Source organism: Dasypus novemcinctus, chromosome 5, assembly GCF_030445035.2.
Source record: "Dasypus novemcinctus isolate mDasNov1 chromosome 5, mDasNov1.1.hap2, whole genome shotgun sequence".
Lineage (NCBI taxonomy): Eukaryota > Metazoa > Chordata > Mammalia > Cingulata > Dasypodidae > Dasypus > Dasypus novemcinctus.
This window is the reverse complement of record NC_080677.1, coordinates 63361872-63389741: the sequence shown is the minus strand read 5'-3', so window position 1 is coordinate 63389741 and position 27870 is coordinate 63361872.

Below are 27870 nucleotides of genomic sequence, written 5' to 3'. Positions count from 1 at the left end.
GAGTTTAGGATGACTCTTTTCCTGGTACCCATCCAATTTATATTGTCTTCTTAAATGTGGGGAGACTAGTGCCAGGCTAGTTAACATAAATTGGGGACTTTGCATAGATTACTGATCTTGAATATTCTGCTTGACTATTGGGGAAGAAAGGCTTCAGGGAGTTGTTTTTGTTGGCTTCATTATACAGCCCCTATCATACTGCCTTTACTGTGGGGCTTCCTGTTTTCTGGTGCTTATGGCTTTCTATTCAAACTTCTAGAAAGCAGCAAATAATTATGCTCCCCCTAAGAAAGTGTCCATCCAAAGAGCTGTCCCAAGGAGCTGCTTCGTTATATAACAGTTCTCAGGAAGTTCTTCTGGACTTCTCCAGGCAATATATTATGATTTTCATATATGTTTACAGTCTATCTAACAGATGACAAGCACTATACTCAGTGTGAGAAGACAGAGATGTGAAACAATACAGTGAAGAGGGGCTGGGGTAGTCCTCAGCTGGCTCATCTGAATGGTGCAGCAGAATGGACAGGAACACCAAACTACAATAGTAAGGAAAAGAGGGTTTATTCACTGGTGGAAGATCAGAGATGTACAATCTCAAAGCGGCCTCTCCCATCTACAGAAATTCTAATATTTTATAACATCAGGGTGCTAATGAATAATTGGGGTGGAGTTTCCGTATGTTCTTTTATTAATAAACACTAAGGGGCTCAGCAGGATGGGGTGTGTGATAGTTTTATATTATTTATGAATCCCCAAAAAAGAGAAAAATCATGTTTGTAAACTAATCTCTTTCTCTGGGTGCAATACCTTTAGAATGCATTAGATTCAACTGACATGTCTTGATTAAATTACCTGTTAGGATCAGAGCTTTGGGGGAGTGGATGTGACTCAAGTTGTTGAGTGAGGGCTTCCCATACAGAAGGTCCCGGTCCCAGGCTCAATCTCTGGCCCCTGGTACCTAAAATAAATAAATACATACATAAATAAATGAAATAAAAGATTAGGGCTTTGATTAGACCACGTCATTAGACCATGATTCAGAGTTGAGTCCCTGTCCCCTTGGGCTGATATAAACAGGTACTCACACAAGAAGGGAAGAAGAGAGTGAAAACTTTGTCAGTTTTGACCCTGGAGCCCTGGGGAGAGATGAGCCATTCACCTGATAGTTTGCAGCTGAGCAGCTGAGTATACCTGGAAAGAAATAAGCCCTATGCCAGACTGATAGAGGAAGCCCTCAGAGACAAGCCCTATACCAGCCTACAGCTAAAATCAGAAGAACCTGGGCCCACAGAGCCTTAAGAGGAAGAAGGAAGGAGAGACCAAGCAGAGATCATCCACCATCCTGCTTCAACACATGACAGCAGACTTTGGTGAGAAAGTACCTCTTATGGTATGTTGAGATGGACTCTTCAGGGTCTAGAAACTGTAAGCTTTTACTCCAAATAAATATCCTTTATAGAAGCTAATGGATTTTTGGTACTTTGCATCAGTATCCCTTTGGCTGACTAATACAGGGTGGGTACCAAACCAGGTTGAGTCACAAAGTTTCACTCATTATCAGGAATCGAGGTCTCTGGGTAAGGGGCTACCAAAAACAAAGGACAGCCACAAGGTTTTTCATATGGATATCAAAACAGAGGAAAGTGAAGTGATCACCCTTTCAACAGAAATGTTCATATGCGAAGGTAAGATCTGGCCTCAAATAATCATTAAAATGGCAGGGTTTTAGTTGGAAAGGGCCACATACAAAGGGTGAAGTCAGTTTAGCCAGTTTCAGTGATTTCAGGTATCAACCTCTGACTATTTCATAATTTACTAGAAGTAAAAATGCGTCTATATAATGATTTGGTAATAACTATCTGTTAATTCTTAACCTTCAGTTACAAAGGCTTAGTACACTGCCTTAATATTTTTAGCTATACTGGGTTTTTCTATAATATGATAGCACGTGCTTTAAACAGCACAACTAGCTGCACAATTGTAGTGTGAAATAATAGGGCAAATATTTACTGAGCACCTATTAAGCCAGACACTATTTTAAGCTTTTACATGCATTAACTTCCTTTAATACTTGCAGCAATCGCATGAAGTTAATGCTATTATTAGCTCCATTTTACAGATGAGGAAAACAGGAAGCAGAGAAGTAATTTACCAAGTAACTCATTTTAGTACTCATTAGGGTAGAACTTAAACCAGGAACAACAGAGAACACTTCCTTAACCTGAAAGCTCCACCGAGTATAACTCTACCTCCTTCCTGGTGATGCTGGTGATACCAAGCAAAAGTGGGTTCTTTTCTCCTGATGCATCTTTAAAACCAATTCCTGAGTCACAGAGGTCTCAAAGAGAGAAAAAATTTATTTGGTTATGCAAGCAAATGGTCCCCAAACTGCCTCCCTGATCTGCAGAAATCTAGTATTTTCTAGATTTTATAATATCAGGGTGTTGCAGCAAAGCCAGGAGATCTGAACTGCAGAAGAAACCCAAGACAGCACTCAGAGAGGTGGAGGAACAGATTTATTATGCACAAGCCCAGAGGAGAGTCAATCTCCAAATTCTGAGCCCCGTTTTTCAGTTTTCATTGGTTTATATGGGATTTTATATGGGATCAGCATGACCTTTGTTTATTGGCTAATGCATTGCTAGGTGAAATTTTGCAAGTGGTGTGTCAGAAGCAGAATGCAGGTGCAAGGTTGTGGGCTCATTTACAGAAGTGGGGGGCCAGGGTGGTTTGTTAGATTATAGAAGCAGGAGTCAGGAGTCGTTCATTTGATATTCTCCAGCAAGGTCATGTTTTCACGGGCTGATTTACAGAAGTAGAGGTGGGAGTGGCTCGTTAGATATTTTTTCTGCAAGGTTATGCTTTTTATTTCTCAACAAGGGTGCTCATGAATAATTGGGTATAGCTGGACACTGGTTCCTTCACTAACGAACTTTAAGGGTTTGAACAAGCTGGTTGTAGAACCCAAACCAGCAGAAATTACAAAGTTATAATCACTTTCAGAGAACAAGTTTCTGAGACAGGAAAGTACAGAAAAGAGGTCAGTCACAAGGTTTTCCAAATGGATATTAAACAGAGGAGGGTGGAGTGGTTACCATTCCAATAATAAGCATACACAAGGGGGAGCACAATCTAGAATTATCATCACAATAGTAAGTATACACAAGGTGTGGGACCACTCAAGCCAGCTTCAGTAATTACAGGTGTTAATCTTTTGCTATTGTATAATATAAAGTTATCTATATAATGACTTAGCAATCATTACATGATAATTCTTAACCCATAGTTACACTGGGTTCTATGTGCTGGATCCTCAGTGAAATCTAGCCACAGCCTATAATTCACTTTCATGACTTCTTTATACCACCAAGGCACTAACACAAAGTAAGAGAAATGGAAATAATAATGGAAATAATATTTTTGAGTGTATATTAGGGCTTTAGATAAAACAATCCTGCAGGCTTCCTATCATTTACAAATAGGAGATCAAAGGCTCCTAGAAACAATAGGCCTCCATTGTTCCTCTAAAAATCAGGCTCTTTATACTACATGATAACTCTCTCAAAAACCCCCAGTAACCATAGACAATGATGTAAATTAAATTTTAATGACAAAATTTCAGCTACCCCTTGTTTTAGTTTCCTAACTGCTAAAACAAATACCATACAATGGGTTAGCTTAACAACAGTGATTTATTCACTCAAGGTTTTGTTGAAGGAGAGGGTTCTTACTCAACAAAGAATTCAAGGACCAAACTAAGCAACAAGATGGTTTCATGAACAATGGTAAAGTTGAACAGTGTGGAAGAAAGCAGGAGCAAATGGTTGGGATGTACGCTGTGAAGCTACCTGGAGAGGTTGTTAGTTGACATTTTATAAATCCTTGGGCAAGGATGGGGTTACTGGATAAGTTGAGCCATTGTGTTGTTTGTATAACCTTAGGCTTCATCTCTTGCAAGCGGGGATCTATTTCCAGAAATCTCAACCTCATAACTTGTTGGTTCCAGTCTTATCCACACTGTAGGGGGTCTCTGACTGTCCACCTGCCTCAGATTTCTAGATAAGTTACTGTCCACCTGCACCAGGTTTTTAGGTAAGTAAATACCTGCCACAGGTTGTAAATACCTGATTCTCTTCATGCTGCAGGTTTCCTGTTCTGCTACCTCAGTTACAGAAACTAGAAGATTGCTTCCTTCTAGGGACAATATCTCCCGGCTGACTGGCAATCTTGGGGTTCCTTGACTTTTCTGTCATGTGGCTATGCACACCACAGTGTCTTCTCTTTTCTTTTCCTGGTTCTGTTGACTTCCAGCTCTGGTTGTTCCCTGGGGCTTCCTTTTCTGTGTCCAATTTTATTTGCTTATAAAGACTTCAGCCATATGGGATAAAGACCTACCCTCATTTAGTTTAGACACACCTTAATAAATAACCTCTAAAATGTCTTGTTTACAAATGGGTTCATTCCAGCAGGGCCAGGGTTGGGACCTGAACATGCCTTTTGTAGGGGACATAATTCAATCCCTAATACCCATTAAGAAAGACTAATCAAACTGTTGAAATGCCACCTCTATACTAGATCTAAAAGCCTGCATGCTTTAGAAAGGAGTCTGAGCTATTTTGCATCCCCTTTGCAAATTGCAGATGGCTGCATGGGCTTTGTTATCTACTTGAAAATTAGGCTGGATCCTGTCATCTGGTCCAATTGTCTGCCCTAATTGCTAGTCAGAACACTAACTTAGGATCTTTTGTTCTCAGGGCCTCAAACTGACAAAAGATGGTTGCTTCGAGTAAGAGTGTTCCACAATATCATGCTCATCATCATACCTTCCCTAGGAACATATGACCTAGAGTGAACAGTCATAAATATATCTAAGGTTGTAAACCAGTTTTAACACTACCCTAATGCTCTTCAGACCCTCCCAGCTGAGGTTGACAGCTTAGCAGCTGTGCTCCTGGTGATCTCCTTCATTCTCTGGCTTCTTCTGACTTCTGGTTTTTCCTAACTGACTGCGTGTGAAATTCCTTTCCTTATAAGGACTCCAGTCATATGGATTAAGCCCTGCCCTAATTAAATTGGCTTCATCTAAATAGGCTTTTCAGAGATCCTATTCACAAATGAATTCACACCTTGACTAATAATATCTTCAAAGATCCAAACAAAAAGCCTCATTACTGGTCCCCTGAGAGCTAACAGGTAGGGATCATAAGGAAACCAATTGAAGAGCAAAGAGCTGGGGCCCTTCCCTGACATTAGGGAAGGGGAGGAGAGAAGAACGGCCTTAATAAAGGCAACCCCCTGAAACCCGGGTATTCCTCTTTGCCTGGAGGTAGCCTGCATCCATGTCTTGGGCATGTACTTTACTTTTCTCATAATTCAATAAACTCTTTTTACTGGCCTAATTAAATTGGCATGTTCTTAAATTCTTTTATGCATCATAGCTAAGAATCTAAAGGAACCCAATGTCTTCTGACTACAGATTTATATTCACAGAACCAGGGGTTAGGATTTGGGCATATCTTCTGTGATGGACGTGATTCAATCCCCAACACAGACCATGTAAAAATGGCATCTTCAGTCCACCTTTCAAACATTAGTCGATTTTTAAATTTGTTTATTTATTCAATATATATTATTTGTAATCATGGCTGATATAATTGCAGTTCACTTTTGAAACTTCTGTGCTACTCTTAGTGTGCAATAGATGTGTTTGAATACACTATATGAGTGAAAGGTGGCATCTTTGGCTGAGACACAGATATGGTTGCTGCAAACCCTTTCCCTCTCCTCTTCACCTAAGATGTGGTAACCCACAATGATGTACTTAACAGTGTTTATTCTATTGCTTGGGAAGAAAGAAGATATAATTCAGTTGGCTAGGGAGAGAAGAATTGAAAATGAATACAGGTTTTAGTGGATTGTATGAAGTTATTTTTTTCGAGGAAATAGGTTTGGTGTCACTGGTTTTAGAACAGAAATTTCTGGGACTAATGGTAGAAGTGAGAAGTGTTTACTGGGAAAGATTGTACAAGATGACATACTGGGCATGGAATAATGGCAAGAAGTGGAAGGAATTTTCCAGAGAGAATTTGTGAGACTAGGGTTAGAGAGTCGTGACATAAATGGCCTTGCAGTGGAGAGAGCTTGCATTAGAGCATTTTTCCTGCTCTGTAGTACTTATTCACTCTGAGGACTGGAATCAGCACCTTGGAATGAACATTGGCTTTTTCAATGTAGACAGTGAAGTTAGGAAAGCTTTACCAAGCAGGAGCTAGAACAGGAAAGGAAGAACAGAAAGGATACAAAGAGGTAAATTCTGGCTCTCTGAATTCATGCCTTGAGAAACAATCCTTTGGGGACACCCAAAAATAGTTGGGGACACTTTGAAGTTGATGTTTTTCTAACAACCAGGTCAGTAGGAATTTATGCTACCATAATTGCTCATTAAATAAATACTGGTGTATCTGAGGGAGATACACAGAAATGGTAGTCCCTGGTTGTGAAGATATTGGATCAGGACTGAAAAGAAGCTTTTAGATTTGTCAAAGAACCTCAGCTGCTAAATACTGAAGAAATCCTTTTAGTGGATTGTTAGATTAGGTGTAAAAAGTCAACTTTTTACAAATGAAGATAATATATTTCAAGAAAATTGGTGAAGGTGAAAAAGAAACATCTACTGGCTGACAAGAATTCACACTCATTAAATTTTTACAAAACTAAAATTAGGAGCAGGTACCTATGCCACTGGGAAATAAATACGAAGTCATTGATAGGGAGAGTTTTAAAAAAAGGAAATAATTGTTGGATCACCTTATATTTTGGAGTGTATGTATTTTAAACTTGGTAGCATTGTAAAGGATCAATCTCTTCATTTATTTGTTCTATCATTCGACCAACTTTCACAGGGCATCACTTAGTGCCAGGCACAGTGATGCTAGAAAGAATGAAAGAAACAGAGTCCCCTGTAGTATTAGCAGGTAAAAGGGCAGTAAAGAAGCTGTGCAGTGCACTGTGAAAGAAAGTGCTAGAATATGGGGAACACTGGGCCTTGAAGAAAACAGAGAAGATACCTCTACCAGACTATGGGATCAACAAGAGTTCCCTATAGGAAGGGAGTTTCAACCTGAATCCTGGACATAGGCTGGAGTGATCCAGGAATAGGCAAGAAAGAAGAGGACTCTGGGTAACAAATTTGCAGGAACTTACAGGATGGGGTCAAGGTATATTTGAAAAGCAGGAGCAGTTGGTGTTTCTGAGAAGAGGAGCTCCAGGTTTAAATGGAGAGAGAAAATAAGCAGGGGTCGTGTGTGGCCTTTTAAACTCTGTTAAGGAGTCTGAATTTCACTCAAGGAGCAATGAGAAGCTCTTGATGGTTTGTTGTTTTTAGGAGGTACCAGGGATTGAACCCAGGACCTCATACATCAGAGGTAGGTGCTCAGCCACTGAGCTACATCTGCTCCCTCAGTGGGCCTTAAATATGGACGTAACATTGCCGGGTTTAGGCTTTAGAAAGGTTACTGTCTGTATCATCATCACGGCAGTTTTCTAGTTTGAGAAACTTATTGAAATGATCCTTTGTGTGAGAGCTCTGTATGTTAGAAGGTGAGCATATTCTGTCACAGTGTATTTAATTTAGTAACTCCTCAGCACAAATCAAGCCTTTAGGAGTGAAGCTGAGGAATAAAGCCAAGGAGACACTAGTGATTAACAAAAGAAAGAGTCACCAATAAATTTACAAAGTTCTTTCACAAGATCAATGGGTCAAATGTAAATAAATTGTCCTGATAGATTGTGACTGTAAAGCTTTTTTCCTTCTAAATTCTCACAGCAGCAAGATGCCAGGTTTTGCAAATTTCCATTATATGACCCTGATCTCAAAGTCAGGTCCTTGAGAATGAAACAATACAAAAAAGGCAAAGTTTTTCAATTTACCAGCCTGAAATAGATTTTAAAAAGAAAAATAACACTGTCCTTTCTGAGTTGAGGTGTTTAGAACATTTTCTAATCCTGGCTTAATGATAACTAAGAAGTAATTCTCTGTTGTCTTATCTATATGTCTTCAATGTGATTCCTCTAATTTTTTTTTTCTCAAATTTAATTGTTCTAAACATAAAAATCAATATGGGTAACTCATATGCATCACATAACCAAAACTTGCAGAATTTTCTCTTAATTAGTCAAACTTGTTAATTATTTTACAATCCTCCTCCAGAAAGTTGCTTGAAAAATTGTTAGTTAGGGAACAATTTACGTTGTTCAACAACATAAACAATTTGATATATATGGATGTGGTGGATTTAACTTTAACCAGACTTGCTACCTGTATTTGTAAAGTAGTTCTCTACCTTGTACCTTGCCCTGTTCTCTCTTTTTCCCACTCTGATACACACACACATACAAATCCAGTCACATATAACAAATCATTGCTCCAGAGAATTCACAAGAGTGGGTAATCAAAGTATTTCTTTTGTACTTTGCTTCAAATTAGCTGAATGAGACAGAGGAGAGGGATGTAGCTACCATTAAATCTTTGAACCATAAAATTTTCTTCTATTTTCACACTGAAGATTGAGAGCCACAAATGTACATGTAGCCAATAAAAATTTTGAGAGGGGGAAATGATGGCTTAGCAATGTCCTTAAGCTGCAGCTCTGTGTATGTATATATATTTACTTGTCTAATATTCTGAACTTTCTAGAGAATGCTACATGTGTTCTTATCTTAATCTTTAGAACTGATTTTGGTATTTTTCACGTGATAGATACATGTAGTTTTGCTTTGAGTCCGGAAACTGTTAGTTATATGTATTATCTAAAGACATATTAACCTTATTGCACTTCAACTTCATTAACCATTGAATTTCCCCAAGTAGCTATAAGCATCATTTTAAAAAGGTCCTCTTTGTCTTAAAGAAGTAGTTGAAGAACTGGTGGCTATGTAATTAAACTTAACCTCTGTGGAGGTACAATTTTGTTGCCTACCAGTTTATGTTTTAATTAAAGAAAATAGCTGACAAATTGAATTATTGCCAAAGACATTAATGGGATTATTGCTCTTTGATGAAGTTTTATTCAGTATTTTTACCTACAATTTGTTTCTTTTATTTATATAGGGAAATCTCATAAAAGTCAGATTGGAAAAACAACAAGCAACAAGCTTGATGTAAGCTATATATCAAGACATTCACCTAATTTACAGAAAAATCCACATTCCTTTCCAAAATCTACAAGGTCATTCCTAATCTAACCCTGATGCCCTTACTTCTTAGCACCCCCTCAAGCCTTGGAAGATGCCATTTCCCCTGTCAAGGACACCATTTTCCTGAGGAGCTAAAGAGTCAGAGACCCTTTAAAATCTGTTTGGTCTCAGTTTAGAGACTGACCAGCTTGTTCAGTCCACTAGAGCTAGGTCCCTGTATTAGTTAGCCAAAGGAGTGCTGATGCAGAGTACCAGAACTCTGTTAGGTTTTATAAAGGGTATTTATTTGGGGTAGAAGCTTACAGTTTTCAGGCCCTAAAGAGACCATCTCAAGGGACCTTAATAGGTACTTTCTTACCCAAAGTCTGTTGCTACGTGTTGATGCAAGATGGCAGGCAATGTTTACAAGGGTTCAGGTTGCCTCCCTTCCTCTTAAGGCTTCATGGCCCCAGCTTCTTCTGATCTCAGGCATAGGCTGGCATAAGGCTCATCTCTCTCCCTGGGGCTCTTTTCTTTCCAGGCTCAGCTGCTCTGTTCCCTTCACGAGGTCAATTGTAGACTATCAGGCTCATCTTTCTTCCCAGGGCCATGTCTATGTGCACGCTCTCTTCCTGCATATCTGCTGCTGTGTGTCTTCTTCCATGTGAGAGTCTGTTTTATCAGCCCAAGAGGGCTGGGAGTCAACACTGAGTTGCACTCTAATAATGTGGTTTAATCAAAGCCCTAATCTTAACATAATCTAATCAGACATCTCAGCTGAATCTAAATCAGTCAAAGGGTATCATTCCCAGAAAAACAGATCAGTTTACAAACATTACCAATATCTCTCTTTGGAATTCATAAATAATATCAAATGGTCACAGTCTTCAGTGTTATTTTCTTTCTTAACACCCTGCATTGCTTTTATTTCTCTTAATAGTTCTTGAAACAATTGGTAATTGTGCATTTATTTTCATCTCTTCCCAATCAGACTATAAATTCCTTTGCTGTATCCCAGTGCCTAGCTCCATATAGCTTCATTTGACACATGGTAGATGCCCAATTATATGTGTTAAATGAATAATAAAAGGCATAGTTCAGGCTGTCTTTCACATAGTAGCTCATTTGCAGATGAGAAAACTGAGGCACAGAGGAGCACATCATATGCATCATATTCTGGTAGTTATAGTGAGTAGCAGAAATTTCTCAATTCTCTTTCTCTCAAGGGCTTTTCTCTTTCATCTCTACCAGACCTCTTGCAATCAGAAAAGCTTTAAAATGGCAGTCAGTGGAAAGGTGGTTTGGAAGGAATATTGTACAGTTTGCATTTGACCTTCCTGAATTGAGGAACACTATGTTGAGTTGAAACCCCCATTCCTGTTTGAGTGAGGACTCTGATCTGAATTCAGCCATGAAAAAAAGAGGTCTCTTGTGTGTCTCTTTATTCAAATGATTGAGCTGGGGAGTTCCTAATTTTTGCCCAATTCCCCCTGGCTTTGTTGTTCTCTACTGAGGAGGAGGCAGCTTTGAGGCTAGCCAGGTCCTCAGTATGAGTCAAACCCAGGGGATAGGAAGCTGATGTACAGTGAGCACATCCAAATTGCTTTACTTTGAAGTCCCCTGATGTAGGCAGTAACTCTTGGCTTATTTACCAATTTCCAAACAGTGTTTATTTAAGGAAATAAATGATCTTCTTTCTCACCTTTTCTTTTCTCTTTCTCTGATATTTAATGCATGGACCATGAGCATCATCAAAAGCAAATATGACCTTGTAACTGCTACGTGACAGGAGCAGGATTCAGATTGATTTATTATAAATACTTAATTCTATGGATTAAGGCCATAATGAATGATGTTTGACAAATATGTATTGAGTTATTCTCAAGCTTACTTAGCTTGTGCTCACATCATCAAATAAAATTTGCTATCACAGTAGTAGTTTTCCTCTTCATAGTTTCCAATAGTTTTAATGTATAATTTGCCTTTATTATTATATATTAAGATAATTTTTTTACATATGTATGTGTTTAGGCACTATGTTAGTTATTTTGGACATAGTAAATCTAGCTCAATGGCCATTTAGAATTTATTTTAAGATTTTGATTGCTGAGAGTCCAAATATTTTTTAAAACTAAGTTGCAAATTTTATGACATAAGAACAGGTTAAAATCAGGCCTCCCAATGATCTCTTGTGCTGATGCCAAGTAACCAGAGAAGCTGTTTTTCCTCAAAGGGATTTTATTTCTGGGAACGTATTGCCCCTCTCTGGCCCTGAGTCTTTATGGGAAACACTGGATGCAGCTCAGCTTGCCTCTACTTGTTCGTCCTGGAGAAAGTCCCTCTTAGCCCCCATGACCAAGGTTACCTATTCCACTAAAAATGTGCACAACCAATAAAACCACACTACAGTCCCTTCACTGAACCAAGACATTCTGCTTGGAGTTATGTCAAAAGAAACAAAGTTGCCAATCTTATCAAAGCTATAGGTTTATTGAAAGAGAAAGTACTTGACCAGGGAGATCTCAAACTGGAGAAGTGAGTCTCAAAATGACTAGTGGGTTATAAAGGCAGTTAGGGGATTTTCAAGTGGGAAGTTATATTGATTGGTTGACATTTGAGTTTTCCAATATGTAGGAGGGCTAACAAAATAGGGAACAGATATACATTGGTTAATATATTATACTTGTCTGTTTTTTATGTAGACTTTTTAATATCTTTTTTTTAAAATACATAGATCACACAAAAGTGTCACATTAAAACATACAAGATGTTCCCATAAACCGCCAATCCCCACCCCATCCCTACACCTCCCGTAGCAACAACCTCTTCCATCAGTGTGGCACATTCATTGCATTTGATGAATACATTTTGGAACACTGCTACACAGCATGGATTGTAGTTTACTCTCTCCCAGTCCATTCAGTGGATTATGGCAGGATATATAATGCCCTGCAACTGTCCCTGCAATATCATTCTGGACAACCCCAAGTCCCAAAAATGTCCCCATATTACACTTCTTCTTCCCTCTCCTTTCCCTCAGTGATTCCCATGGCCACTGTCTTTACATCAATAGATATAATTTCTTCCATTGCTAGAGTCACAATAATTCTATAATAGAATACCAGTAAGTCCACTCCAATCCATATTTCATTCCTCCATCCTGAGGACCTTGGAATGGTGATATCCACTCCACTTCTAAATCAAGAGGGGACTTAGATCTCACATTGCTGATGGATGGCATTCTCCTGCTTGTAGTTGTAGACACTCTTGGTTCCCTGTTGTAGTGATCGATCATCCTCACCTCCCTGTTAGCTGCCCTGGGTATGTCTAATGAACTGGAGCAGCAAAAATCCCCCAAGTGCAAGGGCAAAGACCAGTGAAGAAGAATGGCCCAATGATGGACTCTTGATACTGATGACAATGATTATGAACCTGTGTGCTTGAAATTTCAGTGAGGCCTAGAGCTCCACGGTGCCTAAGCATTACCTCCTGAGAATCTCTATGTTTCTCAAATGTGGCCACTCTCTAAGCTAAACTTAGCATATAAATGCATTACCTTCCCCCCAGCATGGGATGTCACTCCCAGGGATGAGCCTCCCTGGCACCTAGGGATTACTACCATGCACCAGCTGGTGATGCAACTAGAAAAAAACCTTGAATAAAAGGGAGAAATGGTAAAGACAAATGAGTTTATATGGCTAAGAGACTTCAAAATGAGTCATGAGGTCATCAGAGGGATTGCACTTACACACAACTCAGCAGGATCTCAGAGACAGCCAACGTAGATACAACCCCAGGTAGTGGTGTTCCTGAGGGCTGGGAAGACACCCAGGTCCCATGGTCATGACAGCTGGATCTGGAGTCCTGTGCCTTGCTAGTGGGCCCTACTTTGAAATTTGTGCTCCTGAGTGTGATGGAGTGGGTCTCAGATGTGACCTCTCTACACCTACCTCTTCTGTCACTTTTCCTGAACCTGTGATTGGTGCTAGGATTGGCGTATCCTCAGGAAACTTGAATCTCTGGACTTTCCATGTGCCAGCTGGGTCCTGAGCTTCAGCAGAGTTACTTGTCCATTTGTAATAAGCTACCCATACAGGAGCAAGACTTCTTATCATTAAATGATGCTTACATTGTAATTTTAAAGAGAATGTTCCACTTTCTCAGAATGTCCCATCCTTGGTCAATTTTTATATTCTAAGAAGTTCCTGCCATTTCCCCAAAAGTTCACAGGCAACTTCCAATGTAGGTGGCCATTTTTTTTAACAGGTGGAAGCAATGAGTTGCCCTTTAAATCCATTCTAGATTTTATAAAACCAAACTTATTTTCAATGTAGGAGCAAGAATTAAAGAAGCCCTGTAATAAAATAATAAAATAAAATAAGAAAACATGTGTAGAAAATAAGACTTATATTCAATGAAATGATCACCTTCTAATTTTTATGTTCAATAGAAGCTGATTATCCTCTTTTAAATTGTAAGACAGGCAACACCAGTATTCCCCTAAAAAGGAAGTAACTAAACACAGAACCTTATCGGTTATATAAAGTCACCTCATATCGTAAAAGGAGCTCTCATAGTGAATTCAAGTCTATATTCTAGATCAATATCCAAGACTTCTAAATTCAGACATAGCACCAACTGAAGTGTGACAAAACCCCATCTTGAATTTTGAATCAATACCTGCTCTAATGCCTAACCATTACAAATGGGCATCATGACAAAAAAGAAATAATTTACCCAAAATCTCTTCATTACCTTTAATAAATTGACAAAAAGAAAAATAATGTGAATTTTCTTTGAATGTTACTTAAAGATACCTTTTCAATTAAGTTCTTCCTAAAACTTATATTCCCAAAATCCCACAAAAAATCCTGCAAAAATCCTATCAAATTTATGGCTACTAAATTTAAGTAAATATTTCTACTTGGAAAGAAAGTTAAAATATAAGTGTCTCTCTCTTTTAAGAATCTCACAATGTTTTAGTTACATGCTATTGAAAAAGGGAAAAATATGCTTGGTGTTTCTCAGATGTTAAAAGGCTGAAATTAGACTTCATAAATATCAATTAACAGGCCAGTCCATGGAATTGGTTTCTGGGTATCTTATTTCCCTTTCAAAGAGCACAGATGTTCTTTTAGACCTTGTGTCTTAGTACTTTATTTTGAAAAGAAAGGTGGAAGAGGCTTCTGAAAAATGGAAACACACATACACACACATGTACAATACACAGAAGCCCAGTGCAGGCTAGCACTGGAGAGGTAGGTTGTAGCAAATCCATTGAACAGCTCCCTCTTAGCTCTAATACACTCAACACATGGATTCTGTACAAGTCCCAAGCCAATGTTCTACTGACCAGTGGACTACTGGATGGTGCCCTCAACCTTCAGATTATGCCCCTACTGAAGGCATAAAATTAATCACTGCAGCTATTTAAATAATATTTATAGCTAATAATAGATAATAAACACTATATGGGGATCAGTGTTTTAAATCCTTACATGTTTAATTCAAATAATCCTCATAACAGCTCTATAAAATGAAGTTACTATTAAGCCTGTTTTACAGATGAGTAGATAAGACTGATAAACAATTTGCTGTAGTTCACACAGCTAACAGGAAGGAAAGGAAGGATTTGATTTGATTTATTTTTTTAAATATACTTTTTAATTTTTTAAAAAAGATACTTAGATTATATAAATATTACATAAAAATATATAGGGGATTCCCATATGCCCTGCTCCCTACTCCTCCCACATTTTCCCACATTAACAACATCCTTTTTTAGTGTATTACATTTGTTGCAATTGATGAACACATTTTGGAGCATTGCCACTAAGCATGGATTATGGTTTACAATGTAGTTTACTCTCTCTCCCACACAATTGTATGTTATAGCAAGATATAAAATGGGCTGTATCTGTCATTGCAAAGCTATTCAGGGTAATTCCCAAGTCCCAAAAATGCCCCCATATTACACCTGTTTTTTCCTCTCCCTGCCCTCAGAACCTCCAGTGGCCACTGCCTCCACATCCATGACATAAGTTCTTCCATTGCTGGAATCACAATAAGTCTATAGTAGAATATCAGTAAGTCTCCTCTAGTCCATTGTTCACTCCCCAATCCTGAGGATTCTGGGATGGTGATGCCCACTCCACCTCTAATTGAGAGGGGGTTTAAATCCCATGGAGTAGATGGATGGTACTATCTTGCTTGCAGTGGCAGACTCTCCTTGTTCCTTGAGGTGGTTGTTATCCATCATCATCTCCTTGTTAGTTGTCCTGGGTGAGTACAATGAATTGGAGAGTAGGTGTTGCAAGTCTGTTGAGATTCAGGGTCCAGCTGGCACATGCACAACCCAAAGATTTAAGTATCTTGACATAAACCTATCAACTCTAGTACTAACTAGAAGTTCAAACAGAAGGAGCAGAAGAGTCATGTGTAAAGAAAGCACAACTGAGTCCAATTTGGTCACACTGGGGAGCATAAATTCCAAAGTAGTGTCCACTGGCAGAGTGCCAAACTCCTGAGCTATCTGTCCTGCCTTTAGTGTCTGGATGTCTTCAGAACCCTCAGGAATACTCCTATTTGAAGTAGTATTTATTTCAGCAGTCAATGAGATACTGCTGAGACATGCATAAATGTAACCTGTCTGGAATGACCTCCCGACTCACTTTGAAGTCTCTTAACCCTATAAACTCATTTATCTTTACACTTCTCCCCTTTTGGTCAAGGTTTTCTTCCAGTTGCATTGCTAGTAGGTGCTTGGTAGCAATCCCTCAGTGCCAGGGAGGCTTATCCCCAGGAGTCAGGTCCCACTCTGGGAAGAGATAATGCGTTGATATGCTGGGTTCAGCTAAGAAAGGGATCACATTTGAGCAACAAGGAGGATTTCAGGAGGTAACTCTGAGGTACCCAAAATATTAGACTGTTTCAACTTCAAAATTAAAGGCTCATAAGTACAGTCATCAATATCAAGGGTACGCCATTGGACAATCCTCCTTCACTAGTCACTGCCCCTGTACTCGGGGGATTCTTGTTGTCCATTAGAGAATGTGGCAGAGCTCCCCAAGATGTGAATTTGATATTCTTTCAGTAATTGTATGAATCTCCACTCACCATGACAATGCCCCCAAAACACTTGAACATATTTATATGCCTCCAATGCATCCTCCATCACTGACACCCCACACCAATGAGCCTCCTCTGTGATCTAAAACTTCTTCAAGAAAGAAGTCAACAAAATAACCAAATATAATTAATAAGAAAATGAAATAATAATGATAGTTTTAAAAAGAATAAATAAAATGGAAAAAAATTTTAATTGGAATAATAAAAAATAATGAAAAATGAAAAAAAATTTACATTATATCTTTTATCACTGTAAGATCTGTTTTCTTGTATGTACAGTGATATTTTCCTAGAAAATCTGCCTCCACGGTATCAATACTATTCTTTTTTTTTTTCATCTTAGAAACAATTTATTGAAGTATGTCATTCATACATAGAATACATAAACAGTAATTCTATAGTAAAATTTGGGTGGACTAACAAAAAACAAATATGCATAACATAATAGAGAACTCCCATACATCACTCCACCACCAACACCTTGCATTGTTGTGAAACACTTATAATAACATCATAAAAGAGCATCAGCAAAGAATTACTACTAACTATAGACTGTATCTTATATCTGGTGTATTTTCCCTCCAACCCACCCTCTTATTTTTTTGTTCATAAACTACATAATTTATCTAAAGTGTACAACCAATGGCATTTGTTATAATCACTGAGTTGTGCATTCATCACTTTATTATTAGAGCATTTTCATTAATTAAAAAAAAAGAGAAAAAAGAAAAATTTTTAAAAACCTCTATCATACCCACATGTTGACACTTTTAATTACAAATTCTATGATGTGCTTTCACCATTTCTATTAATTTCCAAACATTTACAAACAGTTTTTTACCAATTCTGCAAAGATTAAACCTCAAATTTCTATTCTCTAACCACATTCTTTTCTCTGGTGACTTATATTCTAGCTATTAATTCCAAGAGTTTGCTCATTGTGTTTAGTTCATAATAATGAAATCATACAATATTTGCCCTTTTGTGCCTGGCTTGCTTCACTCAATATAATGTCCTCCAGGTTCATCCACATTGTCATATGCTTCACGACTTCATTTCCTCTTACATCCGTCATGTGTATATACCACAGTTTGTTTATCCATTTGTTAGTTGATAGACACCTGGGTTATTTTCATCTTTTGGCAAATGTGGAAAATGTTGCTATGAATATCATGAGCCGATATCTATTCATGTCACTGCTCTCAGTTCTTCTGGGTATATACTTAGTAGCAGTATTGCTGGGTCACATGGAAGATCTATATCTAACTTCCTTAGGAAATGCCAAAAGACTTCCACGCTGGCTACCATTCTTCATTCCCACCAACAGTGATTAAGCATTCCTATTTCTCCATTCCTCTCCAATACTTATCTGTTTTGTCAAAAGTGCCCATTCTCATTTTAAATTTCATCAAAATCTGTAAAAGTTTACAGTCCAAAATTTAAATTATAATGTAAATCATTGACCATGGTTAGAAGCAATGCTTCGTTATTTATACTTCAAATGTAACAAATGTACCATCTGCATGTAAAATGTTATTAATAGGGGAGGTTGAAAAGGTGCAAGGCTTTGGGCACATGGGAATCCTCTATATTTTCCATGTGACTTTTCTGTAACCTAAATCTTCTTTGAAGATAAAAGGGGAAAAAAAAAAGACACTGGAGGAACATATGGAAGAAAATGACGCTGCACATACAAGACAACAGATTTTACAGTGATGAAAGAAACAATGTCAAATCAATTTTCATATTATTTCAATTTTTTATTTTTTATATTTGCTATTTTTAAAACTATTATTATTTCATTTTCTTATTAATTTTATTTGGTTATTTTGTTGGCTTCATTTTTGGAAAAGTTTTTGATCACAGAAGGGTCACAGCTGTGGCAAGGGAAGATTGCTAGTGTGTGGGGTGTCAGTGATAGGAGTATGTATGGGGAGAGGTGCCCCTGGGGCATGCCTCTAAGACATAAGAATATGTTCAAGTGTTCACTGAATTCCCATCCTGGGAGGTTCTGCTACATTCTCTAATATGAAATCAAGAATCCTCTGAGTGCAAGGGCAATGTCTAGTGAAGGAAGACAAACCATTTTGTCAGGCCCTTGATATTGATGATAGTACTTATGAACATTTTCTTATGAAATTGATACTTAGTCTAGTAATATATATTACCAAGAGTTATCTCCTGAAAGTCTCCTTGTTGCTGGAATGAGTCCTCTTTCTAAGCCAAACTCAGCATATATATGCACTACCTTACCCCTGACGTAGGACATGACTCCCTGGGATGAGCTTCCCTGGCATCAAGGAATTTTATGAAACACCAACTAGCAATGCATCTGGAAAAACACCTTGACCAAAGGGGGAAATATTAAATACAAATGGCTTTTTATGGCTAATATATTTCAAAGTGAGTCAGGAGGTCATTCCAGAGGTTACACTTATGCACATCTCAGGAGGATCTCAGTGACTGCCACGGTGAACAGTGCCTCAAATGGTAGGGCTCCTGAGGGCTTTAGAGACATCCAAACACTATAAACTGGGCAGACATGCTCAGGAATTCAGCACCATGTCATTGGGCCTTACTTTGGAATTTATGCTCCCTAGTGTAACAGAGTTAGACTCACTTACAATTGCCTTCTACATGGCTCATCTGCACTCCCTCTCCCCGCCCCCATTTTTTTTGAGATGATGGGGCCTGGGATTGAATCTGGGACCTTGAATATGGGAAGCTAGTGCTCAACCCCTGAGCCACATTAGCTCCCCTGAGTTAGGTTTTTTGTTTATTTGGTTGATTTTTTTTTAAATTTCTTTCCCTTTCCCCCCATCCCAGGTGTCTGCTCTCTGTGTCCATTTGCTGTGTGTTCTTCTATGGCCACCTCTATCCTTATCAGTGGCACCGGGTATCTGTGCTTCTTTTTGTTGCGCCATCTTATGTCAGCTCTCCATGTGCGGCACCATTCTTAGGCAGGCTGCACTTTCTTTCACGCTGGGTAGCTCTCCTTACAGGGTGCACTACTTGCACGTGGGGCTCCCCTACATGGGGGACATCCCTGTGTGGCACAGCACTCCCCGCGTGCATCAGCACTGTGCATGGGCCAGCTCCACAGGGTCAAGGAGGCCCAGGGTTTGAACCATGGACCTCCCATGTGGTAGGCAGATGCCCTATCCATTGGGCCAAGTCTGCTTCCCTGTTTGCTTTTTATGAGGCACTAGGAACTGAACCCAGGACCTCCCATGTATGAAGCAGTTGTTCAATTGTTTTCACCACACCTGTTCCCTTGCCCCTTTTATTTGAAAGCATAATTAGCACTATACTTGTTAAATATATTTCCCAGAGACTTAAATGTTTGGTCTGTCCATGTGCCAATTGAGCCCTGAATCTCAGCAAAGTTTCATCACCTACTCTCCAGTTCATTGGACTCACCAACGACAACTGACAAGTGGTTGATGATGGACAACACCCTTCCCAAGGAACAGAGAATGTCTGCAACTGCAAACAAGATAGTTTCATCCATCTGTCTCATGGGATCTAAGCCCCCTCTCAATCAGAAACAGAGTAGGCATCACCATCCCCAAATATTCAATATTGGGGAATGAAAAATGGACTAAAGTAGACTTATTATTATTCTATTATAGACTTATAGTTATTAAAAATAATAGCAATGGAAGAACTTCTATCATTGGTATAAAAGCAGTGACCACCAAAGTTTCTGAGGGGAGGGAGAGAGAAGAATAGGTATAATATGGGGACATTTTCCAGACATTGGAATTGTCCTGCATGATATTGCAATGATGGATATAGGCCATTATATATTTTGTCATAACCTACAAAATTGTGCAGGGCAGAGTGGAAGCTATAATGTAAACTATAGCCCACCATTAGTAGCAATGCTTCAATTTGTGTTCATCAACTGTAACAAATGTACCACACTAATGAAGGATGTTATTAATGTGGGAAAGTGAAGCTGGGGGAGGGTGTGGGCCATATAAGAATCCCCTGTATTTTTTATGTAATATTTCTATAACCTAAAGCTCCTATAAATTTTTTTTTTAATGAGTGGCCATTTAGTAGGTTTGAAATGAGATCTCATTGTAGCTTTGATTTGCATTTCCCTAATAGCCAATGATGTTGAACATTTTTTTCATGTATTTTTCACCATTTTTATTTCTTCTTTAGAAAATGTCTATTCAGGTCTTTTGCCTATTTTTTAATAAATTCATTTGTCTTTTTATTGTTGAGTTGAGGAACTCTTTATATATCATGAATATTAGACACTTGTCAGATGTGAGATTCCCAAATATTTTCTCCCACTAATAGGCTTCCTTTTTACCCTCTTCACAAAGGGTGCCTTTGAGAGGCAGAAGTGACCCCTTCCTACTATAAGGTCTTGTAGTTGTTTTCCTATGTTATCTTCTAGAAGTTTTACATTCCTAGCTTTTATGTTTAGGTCTTTAATTCATTTTGAGTTGATTTTTGTATAGGAAGAGAGATAGGGGTCCTCTTTCATTCTTTTGGTTTTGAATATCCAATTTTTCCAGCACCATTTGTTAAAGAGACTGTTTTGTCCCAGAAAAGTGGACTTGGTAAGTGTATCAAAAATCAGCTGAATGTGACTCCATGTTTGGGTGCAGCCTTTCACTTAGGAGGTCCCAGTTTCAATCCCTGGCCCTGGTACATTAAAAAAAATCAGTTGACCATAGAGTTAAGGGTCTATTTCTGAATACCCAGTTCTATTTCATTGATAAATGTATCTTTATGCCAATACCACACTGTTCTGAGCACTGTATCTTTATAAGACACTTCAAGGTCAGGAAACATGAGTCCTCTGGCTTTGCTCTTCTTTTTTAGGATGTCTTTAGCTATTCAGGATCCCTTTCCCTTCCAGATAAATTTAATTGACTTTTCTAATTCTGTAAAGTAAGCTGTTGCAATTTTCATTGCAATTGCTTTGAATTTATAAACCAATTTGGGTAGAATTGACATTTTCACAATGCTTAATGTTCCAAACCATGAACATGGAATGCCTTCCATTTGTTTAGGATTTCTCTGATTTCCTTTTTTTTTTTTTTTTTAATCTCTGATTTCTTTTAGCTGTGCTTTGTAGTTTCCTGAATACAGATCCTTTACTTTTCTGGTTAAATTACTACCTACACATTTGAGTCTTTTTGTTGCTATTGTAAATTGAACTTTTTCTTGATTTCCTCTTCAGTTTGCTCATTAGTGGTTTTAGAAACACTTGATTTTTGCATGTTGATCTTATTCTGCCACTTTGCTGAACTCTTTTATTAGCTTTAATAGCTTTGTTGTAAATATTTCAGGATTTTCTAAATATAAGGTCATGTCATCTGCAAATAGTAAGTTTTACCTCCTCATTGTGCTAGAACTTTGAGCACAATGTTGATTAACAGTAGTGACAGTGTGATTTCTTGTCTTGTTCCCAATCTTAATGGGAAAGCTATCAACCTCTCCCCATTGAATATGATGTTGCTGTGGATTTATATGCCCTTTATTATGTTGAGAAACTTTTCTTCTATACCTATATTTTGAAGTATTTTTATAAAGAAAAGATACTGGGTTTAGTTAAATGCCTTTTCGGCATCTATCGAAATGATCATGTGGTATGTTTCCCCTCTATTTGTTAATGTGGTGTGTTACATTATTTGATTTTCTTAGGTTGAACCACTCTTGCATACCAGGAATAAAAATCACTTGATCCTGATGTATAATTGTTTTTATATGCTGTTAAATTCGATTTGCAAGTATTTTATTGAGTAATTTTGCATCTACATTCATCAGAGAGATTGTTCTGTAATTTTCTTTTTTTAATTTTTTAATCTTTGTTGGCTTCATAAAATTTGTTGGGTAATTTTCACTCCTTATCACTTTTTTTGAGAATTTAAACAGGATTGGTATTAATTCTTCTCAAAATGTTTGGTAGACTTCACCCATGAAACCACCTAGTCCTGGACTTTTCTTTGTTGGAAGATTTCTAATGACAGATTTAATCTCTTTATTTGTGATTGCTTTATTGAGTTGCTGTATTTCTTGTAGGGTCACTGTAGGTTGCTTGTGTATTTCTAGGAATTTGCCCCTTTCATCTAGGTTATCTAATTTGTTGGCACACAGTTTCATAATATCCTTTTATTATCCTTTTTATTTCTGTTGGTTCAGTCATAATGTTCCCCCTTTCATTCCTGATTTTACCTACTTGAATCTTCTATCCTTTTTCTTTGTTAGTCTTGTTAACAAAACCAGGTTTTAATTTTTTTCAAAAAGAACAGTTTTTGTTGATTTTTCTCTATTATTTTTGTTGCTGTTCTCAATTTCATTTGTTTCTGCTGTAACCATTATTTCTTTCTTCTGCTTGGTTTAGGGATGGTTTGCGATTCTTTTTCTAATTTCTTCAATTGTTCAGTTAGAGCTTGGATTTTAGCTGTTTCTTCTTTTTTGAATATAGGCATGTATGGCTATAAATTTCTGTCTAGCTCTGACTTTGCTGTATACCATAAGTTTTGATACACTGAACCTTGTTTTCATTTGTCTCGAGATGTCTACTAATTTCTCTTGCAATTTCTTCTTTGATTCACTGATTGTTTAGGAGTGTGTTGTTTAGCTTCCACATATTTGCAAATTTTTTCACTTCCCACTTATTATTGATATCCAGCTTCATTCTATTATGATTAGAGAAGGTGCTTTATATAATTTCAATCTTCTTAAATTTATTTAGAGTTGTGCTGTGGCCCAACATGTGATCTATCCTGGAGTAAGATCAATGAACACTGGAGAAGAATGTATAACCTTCTGATTTGGGGTGCAGTTTCTATATATGTCTATCAGTTTCAGAATATTTATCATATTGTTCAAGTTCTCTGTTTCCTTGTTGACCTTCTAATTGTTTTATCTATTGATGTGAGTGGTGATTTGAAGTCTCCAAATATTTTTGTAGAGACCTCTGTTTCTCTTTTCAGCTTTGTCAGAGTTTGCCTCATGTATTTTGGGGCAACCTGGTTAGGTGCATAGATATTTATGACTGTTGCTCCTTCATGGTGGGTTGTTCCTTTTACTAATATAAAATGGCCTTCTGCATCCCATCACTTTTTTTGCATTTAAAGTCCATTTTGTTCCATATTTGTATAGCTATCCCTGCTTTCTTTTGGTTACTATTTGCATGAAATAGCTTTTTACATTTCACTTTCAGTCTATTTGCATCCTTGGGTCTAAGGGGAGTCTCCTACAGACAGCATATAGCTGACTCATGTTTTCTTATCCGTTCTGTCAGCCTATGTCTTTTGTTTGGGAAGTTTAATATTAACATTTAATGTTATTACTGTAAAGGCATCCTTTATTTAGCCATTTTATCCTTTGACTTTCATACGCTATATCTTATTTTTGTCCATCTTTTTATCTTTTTGGTTACCCTCTCTGATAGTCTGCACTTCTACACTCTCCTCCTAGCCTCTCTCTCTCCTCTTTTCTGGCTGCAGACCTCCCTTTAGTGTTTCCTGCAGAGCTGGATTCTTGTTTATGAACTCCTTTAGTTTCTGTTTATCTGTGAATATTTTAAGCTCACTGTATATATGAAGGACAGTTTTTCCAAATAAAGAATTCTTGACTGGCAGTTTTTCTCTTTCAGCACTTTAGCTATATCATAACATTACCTTCTCACCTGCATGGTTTCTGAAGAGAAATCCCCACTAAGTATATTGGACATCCTTTTTATGTGATGTTTTACTTTTCCCTTGCTGCTTTCAGATTTTTCTCTTTATCTTTGGCATTTGGCATTCTGCATATTATGTGTCCTGGGATGTCCATTTGGATTTATTCTAATTGGAGTACACTGTTCTTCCTGGATATGTATATTCATGTCTTTCATAAGAGTTGGGAAATTTTCAGCCATTCTTTCCACCAATACTCCTTCAGTCCCTTTTCCTTTCTTGTTCCCTTCTGGAACTCCCATAACATGTATGCTGGTGCACCTTGTGTTATCATTCAACTCTCTAAGCCCCTGCTCTATTTTTTCCATGCTTTTTTTCTCTCCATTCTTGTGTCTCTTCACTGTCAGTTGTTCTTTCCTCCACATCCCTGATTCTTTATTCCATGTTTTCAATCCTGCTGTTGTCTTTCTCTTATATTTTCAAGCTCACTTATTGTGTCTTTCAGTCCCTTAAGCTCTGTTATTTTTCATCCAAGATTTCAAATTTTCTCTGGGCTCACTTAATGTCTTTTATTTCTTTATCCATATTGTCTTTCAATCCATGATTTGATTTAGGAGATTTGTATGCCCTTCATTCTTTCGCTGTTTCAAGTCCTATGTCTCATCTGCAGCTTAGATTTTTCCTTTGCCTGAGCCATATCTTGCTTTTTCTTTGTATGGCTTGTAAATTTTTTGCTGATGTCTAGGCATCTGATTCTGACAGAGTTTACTCTGATGTTCAGTGTATGTCTCTTGCCTAGGGATTTAGTGTTAATTAGTTGTGTGCTACCACTGTTCTTTGATTCTTGGTTCAACTTGTTCTAGGCATTTATGATTGCCCTTGTTTAACAGCTCAAACCAGGGCTAAGGACCCACAAATAAGGTGCAGGCCATTTTCTAAAGGCCTTGGAGAGGGGCCAGTTAAGGTGCCTGCTTTCCTTATTTACTTGTTAGTTTGTTTATTAATTTATTTTCCTTTTCCTTGCACTTTTCTGGTCTGGTCAGCAGGTGGTGTTCTTTGGCAGGTGCCTCAGCTCAGACCCCAGGTGCTGGGAGGAATGCATTTAGAGTAACTCCTTGTCGGGTGCTAAGGTGGCTCAGTGGTTAAGCACCGGCTTTGAACACACAAGGTCCCAGGTTCAATCCCCAGCCCTCGTACCTCAAAAAATAAATACAAAATATAAATAGAGTAACTCCTCATGTGGGTGGGCAGTGCAGAAGCAATGTCTTCATGGCTGGTCAAGTCACACACACAAACTTTCTCAGAGGTTGTTCTCTACCCTTGGCTGACCACACCCTCTCTCCCTCTGTCTCCTCAGCAATCAGCCCTGAACAGAAGAAAGGGTGTTTGAGAAGGCAAATTATCTTTAGATCCCTGCTCTCAGTGCAAACAGTGTCACAACCCAATCTGACCTGGAAGTGTGCAACTCCTCCGATGCATCAGACCAAGTTTGTTGACCAAAATCTGAATATGCTCTAGGCTATGTCTCTCCCTCTCCCTTTTCTTAGGCAAGACAACCCATGTAAACCTTTCAGTCCACAGAGACTGCAGTCCATAGCCGTTTCAGTCCACAGTCTTCTATTTGTTCCATAGGTGGGGAGATGGGCACCTGCTGCTGCTTTTGCAGCTCTACTCACAGTATTCTTCAGCCAGCTGACAGTCCTTTCCTTTGCCCCTCTTTCCTTTGGGTAGTGCCTTGATTTCCCCTGGTGTCCTGAGCACCAGAGCAGCCCTCCAAACAGTCTCTGCCTGTCCTCTAGCTATTTATTTCTGGGAGAAAATTGATCCCTCCACCTCTCTAATCCTCCATCTTCCCAGAAGTCCCATATATATTATTTTTAGCTTATATAATAATATAGGGGCATCTCTCTGGATCTGGATCTTGCCATCTAGTCTTTGCTCTTTATCAGCAATTTCTAGTACCACACCTCTGACCCTGGCTTGCCCTTCTCCTTTTGCCTAATTTCACTTGAAAAACAACCTGTTGACAATCTGTTATGACTAGGGTTCATACATCCTGGTATGCCCAGGATACTGTGAGTACATGTCTGTTGTGCTGGCATAATAACTAAGAGTACCCACCCCCATACACATTAAATCTCAAAAGTGTCCCAGTTTGGTGATAAATTTTATGACCATCCTACTCATGACTGACTTGAAAACTCCATTAAGATACTTTAGCTAGAAACTTCCCTCAGTCTGCATGCATTATAACTGAGGCTGCAAACTACCACCCACTACCCCCCTGCTCTTCGGTATTGCCAGCTGTGCACCTGAGAATGGACAGGCAAATTAGCTATTCCTCTTTTCAATGAAAATGAGATCAGAAATTATGAAAGGACAGTGTGGGTATGTATCGTATTATTCAGATTAACTGTTAATGCCTAGTATCCAATAATGGATAAAATGGATTGAGTTTATGAGGAAAAAAATAGTTGCAAGAATGGGGAAAAGCTGAAAGAGGAATGGCATTCTCATAATACTGTAAGCCTTATGCTCCCATCAAGAAATTAATAGAACTCATAAACTAGTTCAACAAGGATGAAGCATACAAGATAAATATGCAAAAATCAATGGTATGTCTATACACGAGCAAGAACAACCCAGACAAAGAAACCAAGAAAACAATTCCAATGGTTCATACAGAACAAAATGCTTAGGAATAAATTTTAACAAAGTAAGTACGAGGCTTGTATGATTAAAAACTATAAAACATTATTGGAAGAAATTTTTTAAAAACCTAAATAAATGGAAGGATATTTGTTTAGTATTCATGAATTGGAAAATATTTTTAGATGACAATACTCCCCAAATGTATCTACAGATTCAACATAATCTCTATCAAGATCCTGGCTGCTGTTTTTGCAGAAACTGAAAGTTCATCCTAAAATTAATATGGAAGTACAAGTGATATAGAGTAACCAAAAAATTCTAGAAAAAAATTTGGAGACTCACACTTTCAATTTTCACACAAATTCAAAACTTGTGGGGAGCCGCCCGGAGCTACGTGCATTTGCGGTCTCCAGCAACACGGCGGTTTTCATAACTATGCCCACTCCACCCCTGTGCTTCCGCCTTCTTCTTCCCCTTTCCCCAGTTTCCCGGGCAAAAAGTGTCGTGCCTGTGCAACAAGATGTTGAACCATGCATCAGCCTATCACCCCCTGCTAATACCCTCCCCTTAGTATATATTCTGATGCTCCACCCTCAATAAATGGAGACTTGATCAGAATCCTGTCTTGTCTCTGTTTCTCTCGCCTCTTGTCCCCCAATTCCCACTCCCTCTTTCAGGTGCCAGCTCGTTTGACCTGCGGGTCAGGTCATTTGGTGCCTGAACAGGGACCTGAAAATGAGGGATCCAGTGAGGAACGCCGACAGACAGTCCGGCCGGACCAAGTGTAACGTTCAGAAATCAAAAAGGAGAATCAGAGAGTAATAAGAGGACGCTACGAGGGAACCTGCCTCCCGGTTGTGAAGCCTCGGTAAGTGATCGGCGAATATGGGACAAGCAATGAGTGAGCACGAACTTTTTATTAAGAGCCTCAGAGAGGCATTAAAGGTGAGAGGAATAAAGGTTAAATTTAAGGAGCTAGTAGAATTCTTTAGATTTTTGAGAGAAGTCTGTCCGTGGCTTCCTCAGGAAGGGACCATAAATGAAAGGTGGAGTGGAGTCGGGGACGCTCACTAAATCCCCCCCAGCAAAAAGTCCTGCTAAATACCACCCCCCCACACTCAGACTCGGTGTCTATTAAAATAGATAGCGATGATGAGAGTGCCCCTTCCCCTTGCAAAAATAATATCTCTAAGGGAAGAGCTGGCCCTAATCAGAAGAGGAGAGTTATTAGTAATCCAAACCCTAAAGCCCCATGTACGGATTC